Source organism: Mirounga angustirostris, unplaced genomic scaffold, assembly GCF_029215605.1.
Source record: "Mirounga angustirostris isolate CCGP_5_RB_7025 unplaced genomic scaffold, mMirAng1.0.hap1 SCAF_1, whole genome shotgun sequence".
In the NCBI taxonomy this organism is placed as follows: Eukaryota; Metazoa; Chordata; class Mammalia; order Carnivora; family Phocidae; genus Mirounga; species Mirounga angustirostris.
In genome coordinates, this window is record NW_026991709.1 from 137,468,793 (window position 1) to 137,480,831 (window position 12,039).

Sequence of the window (12,039 nt, forward strand, 5' to 3'; positions counted from 1 at the left end):
TCAAAAAGTTTGTGTTTATGGTGGTATGAGCTCTGCCTCCAAGTGGCCCAAGAGCATAGAAAGAAGGCAAACCCAACCAACCAACCAAACCATTAAAATGACCAAGGTAAGGAAGAAATGGTTTGCTTCCTAAGCTGCCCATGTGGAAGATGAAAAGGCCACCAAATAATTTAGAACTGACAAAAGGGTCATTTCATTTTGAGTTTATGATATTGAGAGCCAGCCCTGAGGGAGGGTCCGCTGTGTGCCAGGCAAGGTGCGTGCTATGTTTTATTTGCTCATTACAACGACACGGTGAAGGAGAATGCTGTTATTAGCTCCACTTCATAGGTGAGACATCTTTGGCCGAGGGAACTAAAGATGTTCCCCAAAGTTACAGGTAGTAAATGGGAAGCTGTTCTCATACCCTTTATGCTATATGACACAGATGAAGCAATTGTAGGCCAGAGAGTAAAGCATTTGTCCACAGTCACAAAGCTAGCTAAAGGGTGCTGTTGTGCCTAGAATCTTCCTCAGGATGGGCCAAGCTGGCTTGATGACAAATGGGAAATCCTATTGGAATTATTCATCTCTTAGAATGAGTATTGCTTTGAGAGAGGTTCATCTATTTCCTCAGGAAACATGGCTTCAGCAAGCCAAATCTCTCTCACAAAGAATGGAGTCAAAGGCATATTGCTTTTGAAATGTAAGAAGGACATTATGTTCAAATGAACAGGCTTGTCTGATTTCAGCAATGGAACAATAGTGTCTGAGAACACCGATGCTTGGGAGCTTGAAAGCCATGATATTTGGGGGAAAAAAAAAAGTCTCAGCTTGAGATACAAACACTCTTCGGCTTTATGAAAGTCTGGCTTGTGATACTTTCTGACCAAATAATAACCAAAAGAAGAAAAATTATCGTGCTGTTAGCAATTATCCTGTTTGTCCGGGATATGTCTGCAGATGACAGCTTCTTGCAGAGGGAACTGTACTACCAACATGGGGGGGGTGGGGTGTCTCTGCAACCTCAACATGGCCCGTTCTCTTGTGTGTTCTCACTGGCATACTCATTCAGGACAACGTGGCACAAAAGTGGAAGGTGTCACAAAGTGATTCCAACTTGCTCCCTCACGCAGAACAGGCCGCTTACTCCCTGGGGCCGCCTTGTCCACTACTGCCTCCATTCTAGAAATACGTTCGCCTGGACGACGAGCACCGTGGCGGAAGAGGCAGGAGCTTGACAAAGGGAGGAAGATGCTCCGGAAGAAAAATCCCATTCCTTGCCCATTACCTCCGTCTAAGGGTGATTAGGTGGACCGATACAGTGACTCGGATACAGAGACCGAAGTTACCGTGGATGCTTCAAGGCTGGCAGTGCTCACCCAGGCTCTTTGCTTCCCTGGGGACGGTGGGCAAGGTCTGCAGACATTTTCAGCAGTCACAACTTGGGGGAGTGTGTGCGCACTGCCAGCATCTAGTGGCTATCGGCCAGGGATGCTGCGAGAATTTTTACACTCCCGGGATAGCGCTCTGCCATCAGAATTCTCCCCCCCTGCATGTCAGCAGTGCTGAGGCAGAGAGACACTGCCTGCAAAACTGTGGAGTGAGGGAGTTTTCTTCATGGCCTCTGCTTCCAAGTGCTCTTGCTCTGAGACCCTGCTTGTCAGTGTCACCGAGGCCGGGAGGAAAGGTCCGATTAAACGAACACACCCTGAGGTACGAATGACTGATAGAGTCAGCAGCAGCAGGAACACCTGTGTTTTAAGTGACATTAATTTCATCTAAACTCCCCTCCAATCTGTGACGTTTTAGGGAGGAGTCCATGGTAACACGGACACTTATTTTTAGTGGATGGGGAAAGATGGTGAAATTTACGAAGCATTGCTCACCTTCTAAAGTCATAATATACATAAGCAAACCGGTGATGTGATCGACTGGAATATAATCATGAATACTTTTTTATTACAAGCAATTATTTGCACTTAGTATGGATCACGATGGCTCTCCAGCAAGGAAAGAAACACTGTAAGAAGCTTGCTGTGCCCCAAGCGAACCTTATTGACTTTCTCTTTGCTGCTAATATTGACCTGTGGGTTTTGGTATGATAGGGCCCATTTGTTAGGTATTTGAAATGTCCCTGTTACCGTAAGTGCCAGGCTGTCTTCTCTCTGGACTGCTGTGGATCTATATTTGGATGGCAGGCTGCATCGGCTTTTATTTAAAGCAAGTCAAGCAGACATAGCATGAGCAAGATAATCAGCAGCAGGGAGGAGCTTCCGAGTCATTTCTTCTCATTTCAGGGCTCAGAAATGGAAGGTTTTACTCTTCTTTATGCCAGTGTCTTATGGTGCCAAACCGAAGTGATCCTGCCTTAGCCATCTCACACTGGGGTGACTTCATGAATCCCATTCCCTTGTCCTCCTGACCCTCAGCTAGGGACATGTATGGGAAAAACATGTATGCGGCAATATGCCGTACTGAGTTTCAGGCAAATTAACTAGCTCAACTGCTCTTCACCCAGTGGGCTCTGAGTAGTACAATTCAGAGAATAGTTGGGGCTAAGAGGGATCTTAGAGCTCACCTTTGGACAGTGACAAGCAAAGCCAAGCCTCACTGCTGCCCCATGGCCCCGAATACAAATGATACCAACAGGACACAGGGAGAGCTGAGACTGTCTGGGGGTGAAAATGGGGGAAGGCAGGTGGCCCTCATCCAGATGAAGCAACCCCCTTGTTTCCAGAACTGGCAGACCCCGTCTTCCATATCTCTAAGGCTCAGGCTGGCACGTGTGGCAATCAAAAGCCTTCCTTCAACGAATTTGTAGCATATGGAAAATTCTTGTGAAGGGCTGGGGCTTGACAGGGTCATGTTGGAAATAGAGAATCTGAAGCAGGTCTCTATTTGTTAAACTTGCTATGGACTGTTAGTTTGAAAGGAGAGGAAACCTACCGTGGCTACAATTGCCCCTGCCTAAACACAATTAAGCCCATGGCGGGTCTGGTCAATGTTTCCTGAGTTCTTGCAAGAGAAGGAACTACATATGAACCATGAACAAAAGGATCTTTAGGAAATCCTTGTCAGGAAAGGAGGGAACAATACAGTTGGATGTATTGTGGAGGCAGACCAGCAGCAAAAGGATTCTAGAATATTTAGTCATGGATTTTCAGTGGCGTCTTACTCCACAAACATCTGCAAGGGATATTTAAGATGAACGGACAGTCCTCAAGGATCAGTCCTGGAAAATGGGACTGTAAGACTGCTAGTGACAAGATTGCACACTACTGGTCTAGACTCTGTGCTCCCCCCTTCATCTCTGACTCACACCTGGGATTCTTTACTTCTTGGACCGTGGAATGGGTTGTTCAAGAGAGCTGGATGGCATTTGTTAATGGGATGTATCAGGTCCATCCTCGAATGTGTCTGAGGCAAGATAACAAGACAGCTGCATTTCCCCTGAGCCTTCCTGGCAGGAGTGGTGCATTTGGCCTGGAGATACTGACGTGGTGGTCATGATGAAGATGGTATCTGTCATTGATTACTTGAGGCTCACAATGCTCCAGTCCTACTCCTAAGCACATTACATGATTTCTTTCTGACCCTTACGCTAATATCAAGATGAATAACGACCCTCTCCATTTCACAGATGAAGAAACTGAGTATTAAGAATGGGAAAGCAACTTGCCATAGGTCACAGCTCAAAAGGTAAAGCCACACAGGACCCTAGGTGAATTTGGCCACAGGCCTCTGCCCTTGGTCCTCCTATTGCATTTTAATGGGTCAGCAATACAGATGTGGTTTGGGCAATATGATATATACTTTCCCGGTTTACAGACATATTGTCCTCATTATTTGCCTGCTCCCCCATCCTATTCTGCACTTAAAAGAAAAAGATAAAAGCAAATAAAGAGAAATAAAACAGAGCTTCATGGAAGGGATGAAGCAAGAGACTCGAAAAAAAAAAAAAGGCAGGCTTTCAAACAAAACAAACATAAAGCTCCTTTGTCCTATTTGGAAATCATAGGAAGCAATAAAACATGAGCTGAGAGACAAGGAGTCAAGGAGGGCCAGAGGTGAGGGTTGCTCCAGGTAGGGTCTCTGGCGAGAGCCTCAGCAAGAAAAGCAAGCCCTTGGCAGTGGCTGCCTGCAGATACTCTGATCTTGCTTCTCGTGGGGTGCCTTGCACACTCTTCCCGACCTGTCAGCCAGCAGGACGGGTTGCAATACCCTTACTGCCTTCCTCAGAAGACCCTCTTTCTCTGGTTTGTAAAGGATCCTTCGCAATGTAAAGGCCACCAGCCTTGAAGAGTGCCCTCTGTTTTGATGTTTCTCTGTGTGAGGAGACTTGCTGGGACTGAATAGGTTATTTGCATGTAGCACAAATCATTACATTTTACGCCCTCACATATGAAACATGCTTCATGGAATTCTCACCATGTCCATTCACTTCCAAACGACAGGAACAAGTAAAGCATTTTCCACTTGACCTTTCCATCTCTCAGAGGCATCATGATTCATTAATTTATTCTATTACTTATTCCAGAATTTGTAAGGATAAACCTGTCTTCCTAGTTTAGATGCATCGGGCCCAAACCTAACAAAATGATAACAAATTTGCAGTGTGCAGAGGAGGGTGGTCAGGGGAAGCCAGAGCACTCCCATTTATTGAGGGCCTGCTAGTGACAAGGACTGCACACATACTACTCATCTAGACTCTGTGCTCCCCCCTTCATCTCTGCTGTTTCCTTACAGCGTACCACGGGACTTGTCTCATAGGGGGCTCTCAATAACTGTTTACTGACTGATTTAATTAGATTCTTGCCACAACTCCAAGGATGGTTTCCGCCCTCTTTTTACAATAATGGAATTGAAACTGTGAGAGCTTAAGCAATGCGCTCAAATTCACAAGATTAATAAGGGTCAAACTGGGGATTGGAACCCAAGGATACATGGCTCTGAAATCTATGTTCTTTTCACCCTATCATGCGAACTCCAGAAGCAACTAGACATGGTGGCCAAAACAGATCATCCTGCCCTGTCTAGAGATGCTGGTATTACCTAGAGGAGGTTCAGAGGACTGTACCAGGCATTTTTTTTTTTTAAAGATTTTATTTATTTATTTTGACACAGAGAGAGAGACACAGCGAGAGAGGGAACACAAGCAGGGGGAGTGGGAGAGGGAGAAGCTGGCCCCCCGCGGAGCAGGGAGCCCAATGCGGGGCTCGGTCCCAGGACCCTGGGATCATGACCTGAGCTGAAGGCAGATGCTTAACTGACTGAGCCACCCAGGCGCCCCTGTACCAGGCATTTTTAAACAAAAATGATGACTTCAATATATGAAGTCCCTCCTGACCTCACTTACTTCTGTAATATGGTCCTGCAGTTGAATAGCCCTTTGTGGCCCAGCCTCACCATCAACATCTGCATGCTGTCTGCTTCCGGGGCACATAGCTAGATTACATTCCCCAGCCTCCCTTGCAGTCTCACGTGGCCGTGTGACTGGGTTCTAGCCGATGGAATGAATAAGAGCCTTGGGCACCACCGCTTCCAGGCCTGGCCCATAAAACAAGTCCATACCTCCTTTCATTTTATTTTCTCCCTTCTCCTGTTGAATGGAGAAAATTATGAAGTCCTTGAGGTGAATGGGAATTCAAGAAGGAAGGAGCCTGGGTCTCCAGATGACCATGGGGAAGGTTACCCACCAATCAAGAGCACGTGGCACTGGACTTAACATGCATCAGATAGAAAGTTTTGTTGTAGGAAGTCGCTGAGATGTTGGGGTTCTCCTTGTTGCAGCAGAGAGCATCATTTTACTAATAAACTCTTTATGATTTTGGATAGTTTTCTTATCTATTTTATCATTAAAACTTTTACAAATGCAATCAGAGCCAATGGAAGCTCAAGGAATGAGAGGTGTGAAGAATCATTTATGAGAAGATCTGAGACATCTGTGCAGTGCATTGCTGCACGGCCCAAAGCACGTTACTTGGAGTTCATGGGCTTCGTTTCTCCACCTGTAATTTCAGGGTGTTGGAACAGATGGTCTGTAAGATTCCTTCTAGTTTTAAACCTCTGCAAGTCTTTTCAGTTGTTAAAAAATAGGTATTGATATGTTCAGAAATTGTGATCTCTTGACTCTGAGCTTCTCAAAGGTAAGGACTATTTCTTAGTTACGTTTGTATGCTTAGGATCCAGTATCTTAGATGCTCTAATGTTAAATTTAATTAGAATTTTCTGTTGAAAAAATCAGACTTTGCTAATGTCCTGATTTATGCCCATGATTTCTTGATCTACTTTGGAGCACAGAATCAAATGATTGAAATTCTCATGAATATTTTCATTATGCATTACTGAGTATGGTAGGCTATTTTATATTCATTTACGTAGACTTAATCTTTGAAGAGTGACTTTGTAATAATACTGAAAGACTTTTTTGATTAAAGTTAGTGCCTGCAGTAATTGGTATTCTGATGGCTTCATTTATAGTTCTATTTAGTTAAATAATATAGGGGTATAATTCCTACTTGGAGTTGAGAAAATTGGAGTACAGAATATTCAGAATTTTCTCATTCAAATGGGTCTTAACTTGAGGTCCATAAAAATAGTATTGGAGGGAAACTATGAACAATGTAAAAAGTGTGCAAAGGCCCAAGGGGAATGATACAATGATATGGAGCAGGCTATGCTACTTTCATGAAAAATCTGATGCCTTCTGGTTTTTGAACAATATATAGCAATTTGTCTTTATATCTGTGTAGTGTGGGATCACTGTTCATTTGATCCTGCTTAACAAAATATTAGATTACATGTTTCGATTATTAAAAATAGGCAATGAATTCTATTATTTGATAAATGCTATTTGGCAGGGAAAATGTTTGGAAGCCCAGGGTTCAAGGGAGTATGTGTGGGAAGTTACAAGAAGGTCTTGGCAGAAAAATGGGACCCACAATTTGACACTCTAAAAGGAGAATGAAATCTAATGATGGGAGACACGTGTTTTTTTCTTTCTTTTTATTGGCAGCAGCAGGGTCACCTGTATCTCCCTCTTGCTTTCTGCTGTCACTTCCTACCTCAAATGCCTATATCACATTACATCCTACATCCTGGGGAATGTGAAGCATCCAGGAAAACACTGTTAGTACGGCCCCTTGGCTTTTGCTGGCATAGGAACTTATGCCTATTAAAAAAAATGAAGAAATACTGCCTCTGGGTGGCTCAGTCGGTTAAGCAGCTGCCTTCAACTCAGGTCGTGATCCCAGAGTCCTAGGATCGAGTTCCACATCAGGCTCCTTGCTCAGCAGAGAGCCTGCTTCTCCCTCTGCCTACCTGCCACTCCCCCTGCTTATGCTCTCTCTCTCTCACTCTCTCTGTGTCAAATAAATAAATAAAACTTAAAAAAAAATAAAAAAATGAAGAAATAATAATACCAACAAGATGCTTATTTTATCAAGGATTGCAGAAAGGAAGAGATTGTATTAAAAATTATCTATTTCCTTTTGTGTGAATTGTTTGCTTCAAATGTTATATTTAGATTGATGCTTCATTAAAAAAATCTTTCCATAAAGTAATAAGGACTAACAAAGGCATTTCTTGTCTCTCAAGTTTTAGAAAAAGAAAGGCCTTAAGTCGTATAGAAAATTCTTCCAGGAAATCCTAAATAGGATGCTGAATTTGAATGAGACACTAAAGAGAAAACATGAATTATGGGAATGAGCTAAACAAAGTGATAAAAATGTAAGCCAACCTGCAAAACAAACTTGAAGAAAAACTATAAACATTCATTTACATCTGTTTTAGTTGCCCCATTATAGTTCAGTTAATTGTATGGACCATTTTTCACAATTAAGTTAACGTTAATGATGCCTACGATGTACCTGGTACTCCTTCCGAACGTCTATGTTGTGTTCCAATGTGCCACACCCTGCGTTAAATGATTTTTATAAATCTTATATCCTCACCACAATCTTTTGAGAAAAGTTCAGTATTTTCAACATCGGGAATTTTTTTAAAGCTCCTCAAGTGAGCAGTCCAGACTGAGAACCATAATCTGTGGATACAGCTCACCAGAGAGCTACATTCTTTTGAGGGCCAAAATGGAAGTTATTTAATTTATTTAAACAACAACAACCCTCCCAAGAAAAAAACTCCTCCCATAACCAAACACACCTCACAACTTCAAAACAGCCTACTAAAGAAGAACGTCCAATAAAGTTCCATTTCTTTGATGAAAAGTGCTGCCCTAGGAGTACATTCCTGAAGGTCTTTGTGATCACTTGAACTGGAGAGGTTGTGATCCTGATGGGATTTTTAGATAAATGAAAATGCTGGAGTCCACCAGCCAAATGCACAGTTGCAGGAACTGTGGGTCTGTCATTCACGGGTAGAAGTAACAATGCACAGCCAGGTAGTAAAGCATCTTTAATTACATTTCGGTTTGTCACCCTCAGCTGGGTTAGGTCTAGACTAACCGGTGATATTTTAAGATGTCTTTTGTAGGCATTCAGATGAAATGTTAGAATGAATGTTGGAAAATGAACATTTCCCCAAACACATCCAATATGGGAATAAACCCTCTAGATCAGTGGTTTTTAAACTTCTGTGTGTATCAGAATCACCTGGAAAGCTAATAGGGAACGCAGACGCTCAGGCACTTTTCACTAGGTAAGCTGGTAGAATAGAGCTTGTTTAGTCTTTTTTTAAACCAAAATTTTCAGTGATACAGATACCTCATCACCATGTTTGAGGACAACTGCACTTTTCTTAACACTGGATGCACATTAGAATCACTTGAAGAGAGAAAGAAAGAAAGAAAGAAAGAAAGAAGGAAAGAAAGGAAAGAAAAGGAAAGAAAAGGAAAGAAAAGAAAAGAAAAGAAAAGAAAGGCAGGCAAGAAAACCACTCCACTTGCTAGAGGCTCTACCCTAGACCAACCCAGTTGGAATCTCTCAGAGTGGGGCACAGGCACTGATATTTTTAAATAGATCCCTGAGGGACTGTCATGGACAGCCTGGGCTGAGAATCTCTGTGTCCACATCATGGTTTTCAGAATGGGTTGTACTGTGGAATCCCTTAAACAGTTTTACAGGAGCACTGAGTCTTGCATCTGCACCCAGAGATTCTGATTTACCGCGTCTGGGGTGGCACAGGCATCAGGATTTTAAAAAGCTCCCAGAATGATTCTAATGTGCAGGCCAGTTTGAGCAGGACAAGGCTAGGTCCTCCACCAAAGAGGGGGTTCTGCTTTAATAAGGTGAGCAAAGACTGTTCAATTTGTCTCCCTTGGCGGTGAGCATGATGAAGACTAACAAGGAAATGAGACGTATCATGATTTAAAGTCATTTAGCCCAGTTTCCGAAGTTTTGAGTCCAAAGACTCAACAGTCTGCTCTGGTGACCTGAGGCAGGTCACCTCACGACACTGGCCTTTGCCTGCTGCTGTGTATAATGTGAGGATTGGAGGGAGTGACTCCCAGCTCAGCAACAGCACCACGACGGGAATCATCTGCACTCTACAGGTTTGGGGAGCCGGACTTCCACACTAGTTCCCTAGCGAGGGACTTGTCAGCTGGGGGTAGGGCAGATGGTGACGGCATAGAAAGATAACTCTTGACTCACTGCAAACAAAATAACGTCACATATTTTCATAAATATTTCGTAAATCTTTCTTGGGAAAAGTTATTTTCAATTCTTTTGAAGGATCTTGCTCCTGCCTGTGTGCCACTGCTATGGATCTTCAGTGGCCTCTGGGGGAACAGAGAAGAAGATACTCCCAACATAACAAAACCCTGTCACATTACATTTGTTATTTGTGGCTGTTGGCAGGAGCCAGAGATATGCCTAGGCAATTCTTCATTACAGTAGGCTTGAAGGAGGTAGAGATGAGTTTATCAGAATGATGATAGCATGATGGGGGTAGTTGATGAAGGTGCTGACAAAGGGGCTGGGGTGGGGAGCAGGGTCGGTGGGGCTGGGGGTAAGGGCAAACCCCTAGGAAAAGCCAAGCCCTGTAAAGTGTGGCTTCTTGAAAGAATACAGGAGTTGTTGTTAAAGAAATATTTTTTTTCCTTTGCTCTTGGGCTTCCATCTTTCGTTCTCTATAAAGCCTTGTCTTTTTGACATTTCAACTTCCTGATCACCTGGCTGCAGCTCAAATTTGGAAAGTGAAGTTGTTCTAGAAGCAGCTGTATTGGAGGCCCCAGAGTTTTGAGGGAAGATTTTCATTAATCTGGCCAGATTTGGTGAGATTTAAATCATCTACTCTCTTTCAGAAAGTTCTATACTTTTCAGCAGGGAGTTTGTCTTCCAGGAGAAGTTCAGGAAGTTAAGTGAGGGATGGGAGGACAGAGGCCATCAGAGTACAAGAGGGCCAATTTCACTTTAGGTAGACTATATGGCAAGGTCTGGCATCCTTTACTTATTTGTATGGTGCAAAGGGTCACCATTTTTTCTGTTTTCTGAGAAAAAAGAAGTATTTGCTTTTGTGTTAATGAAAAGGGTGATGTCTTACTTGCACAGAAATTCTCTCTCTCTCTCGTGGTTTTCTTGATTTCTCCCTTGTTATGGTGCAAACTGGAAAAATTCTTGAACTGTGGTTCTGGGCTCCTCTCTTCCTCAGACTGGATACCATGGAGTGACTTTCTTCTACCAATTTGTGTGTGATGGGAGTGGGGGATGTAAAATTATAAGCTTTTATGGTTTTCCCTTCCCTTGTTTTCTTAGGAAGGATGATACATTTATTTTGTTGAGTGGGGTCTTAAGTGGGAATGCAAATGGGAGAAGGGAGAGAAAAGGCCTACAACCTTCAAAGGAAAAGAGCAGGTGGAGTTGCAGGGTGGGGAGAAGGGAGAAAAGAGGGAAGAGAATCCTGACTGGCATGAGGAGGGGAAGCAGTGTGTGCAGAGCCACCACACCAGGATTTTTAGCCTTAGGGGAGAGAGAGAGAAGAGGACAAGAGGTTTCAGCAGTTATTGTGAGGCACGATCCGTGGAATAGATGTCTGAGGAGGAATTTAAAGATTTTCTGTATGATATGGATATAATAGCCTCCCTTCTGCCCTCAAGGCATTTTGGGGAAGACTAATGTTTCCTTTCTAGATTACTTTCAGTGAGATTTTTGTTTCTTGTAGAAGTGATACCATGCTGAGGAGGGAGCAAAATGGTCCCCATTGCTTCATGTGGGTAAATGCTCAAGAAATAAAATCAAATTTTCTTTTTGTAATTGGCTCCACCAACAGTAGAGCTAGCTATTTAGGCAAGTTGGTATTTTTCCTTCTCCAAAACTATTTGTGGCAACATTTGTAATGTGCATAGCTGGCTCTATAGAATCTAAAGCCATGTTTTATTTTTGGCCACAACCAGGGAAACAGGAACTTGGAAGAAAGTGAAATAAGCCTCTAGATGCTCTTTCAGAAGGATTATGCCAGGAGTGTATAAATCAATATAAAGTTTCCCAGCTCCTCTAGCAAATGGGAAAGGAAGCAGAGCACCACATCTGGCTTTTGTAGTTGTGTTCTTTGTATGGGTAACCAGTACAAAGACCTGGGGTTTGGCAGTTCTGACTTTGGGAGAAGGGACAGAAGGACCTCCAGTACTGTCAGGCTTTCCCTCCCTGCCCTCAAGGGATAGGGCTAGAGTACTCTGGGTGCACGGTAGGCATATAAAAGATAAATATGAGAGGATGTATATTGAGAAAATCTTCAACTTTAACCAGTCATCCCTGTGTCTCATTCAAAAGAACTACATGTTGTACTGGGTCACAAATCAGGTCTCAACCGGTACCAAAAGATCGGGATCATGCCCTGCATATTTTCAGACCACAATGCTTTGAAACTGGAACTCAATCATAAGAGTAAATTTGTAAAGAACTCAAATACATGGAGGCTAAAGAGCATCCTACTAAAGAATGAATGGGTCAACCAGAAAATTAAAGAGGAATTTAAAAAATTCACAGAAACAAATGAAAATGAAAACACAACTGTTCAAAACCTTTGGGATGTAGCAAATGTGGTCCTAAGAGGGAAGTATATAACACTACAAGGCTTTCTCAAGAAACAAGAAAGGTCTCA

General features: G+C 43.0%; 1 protein-coding gene across 26 annotated transcripts in view; it reads right to left on the minus strand.

The window, feature by feature from the left end:
* Window positions 1-12,039, minus strand: part of THRB (thyroid hormone receptor beta) — a 404,443-nt gene that overhangs the window by 86,222 nt on the left and 306,182 nt on the right. The window lies entirely within an intron of this gene.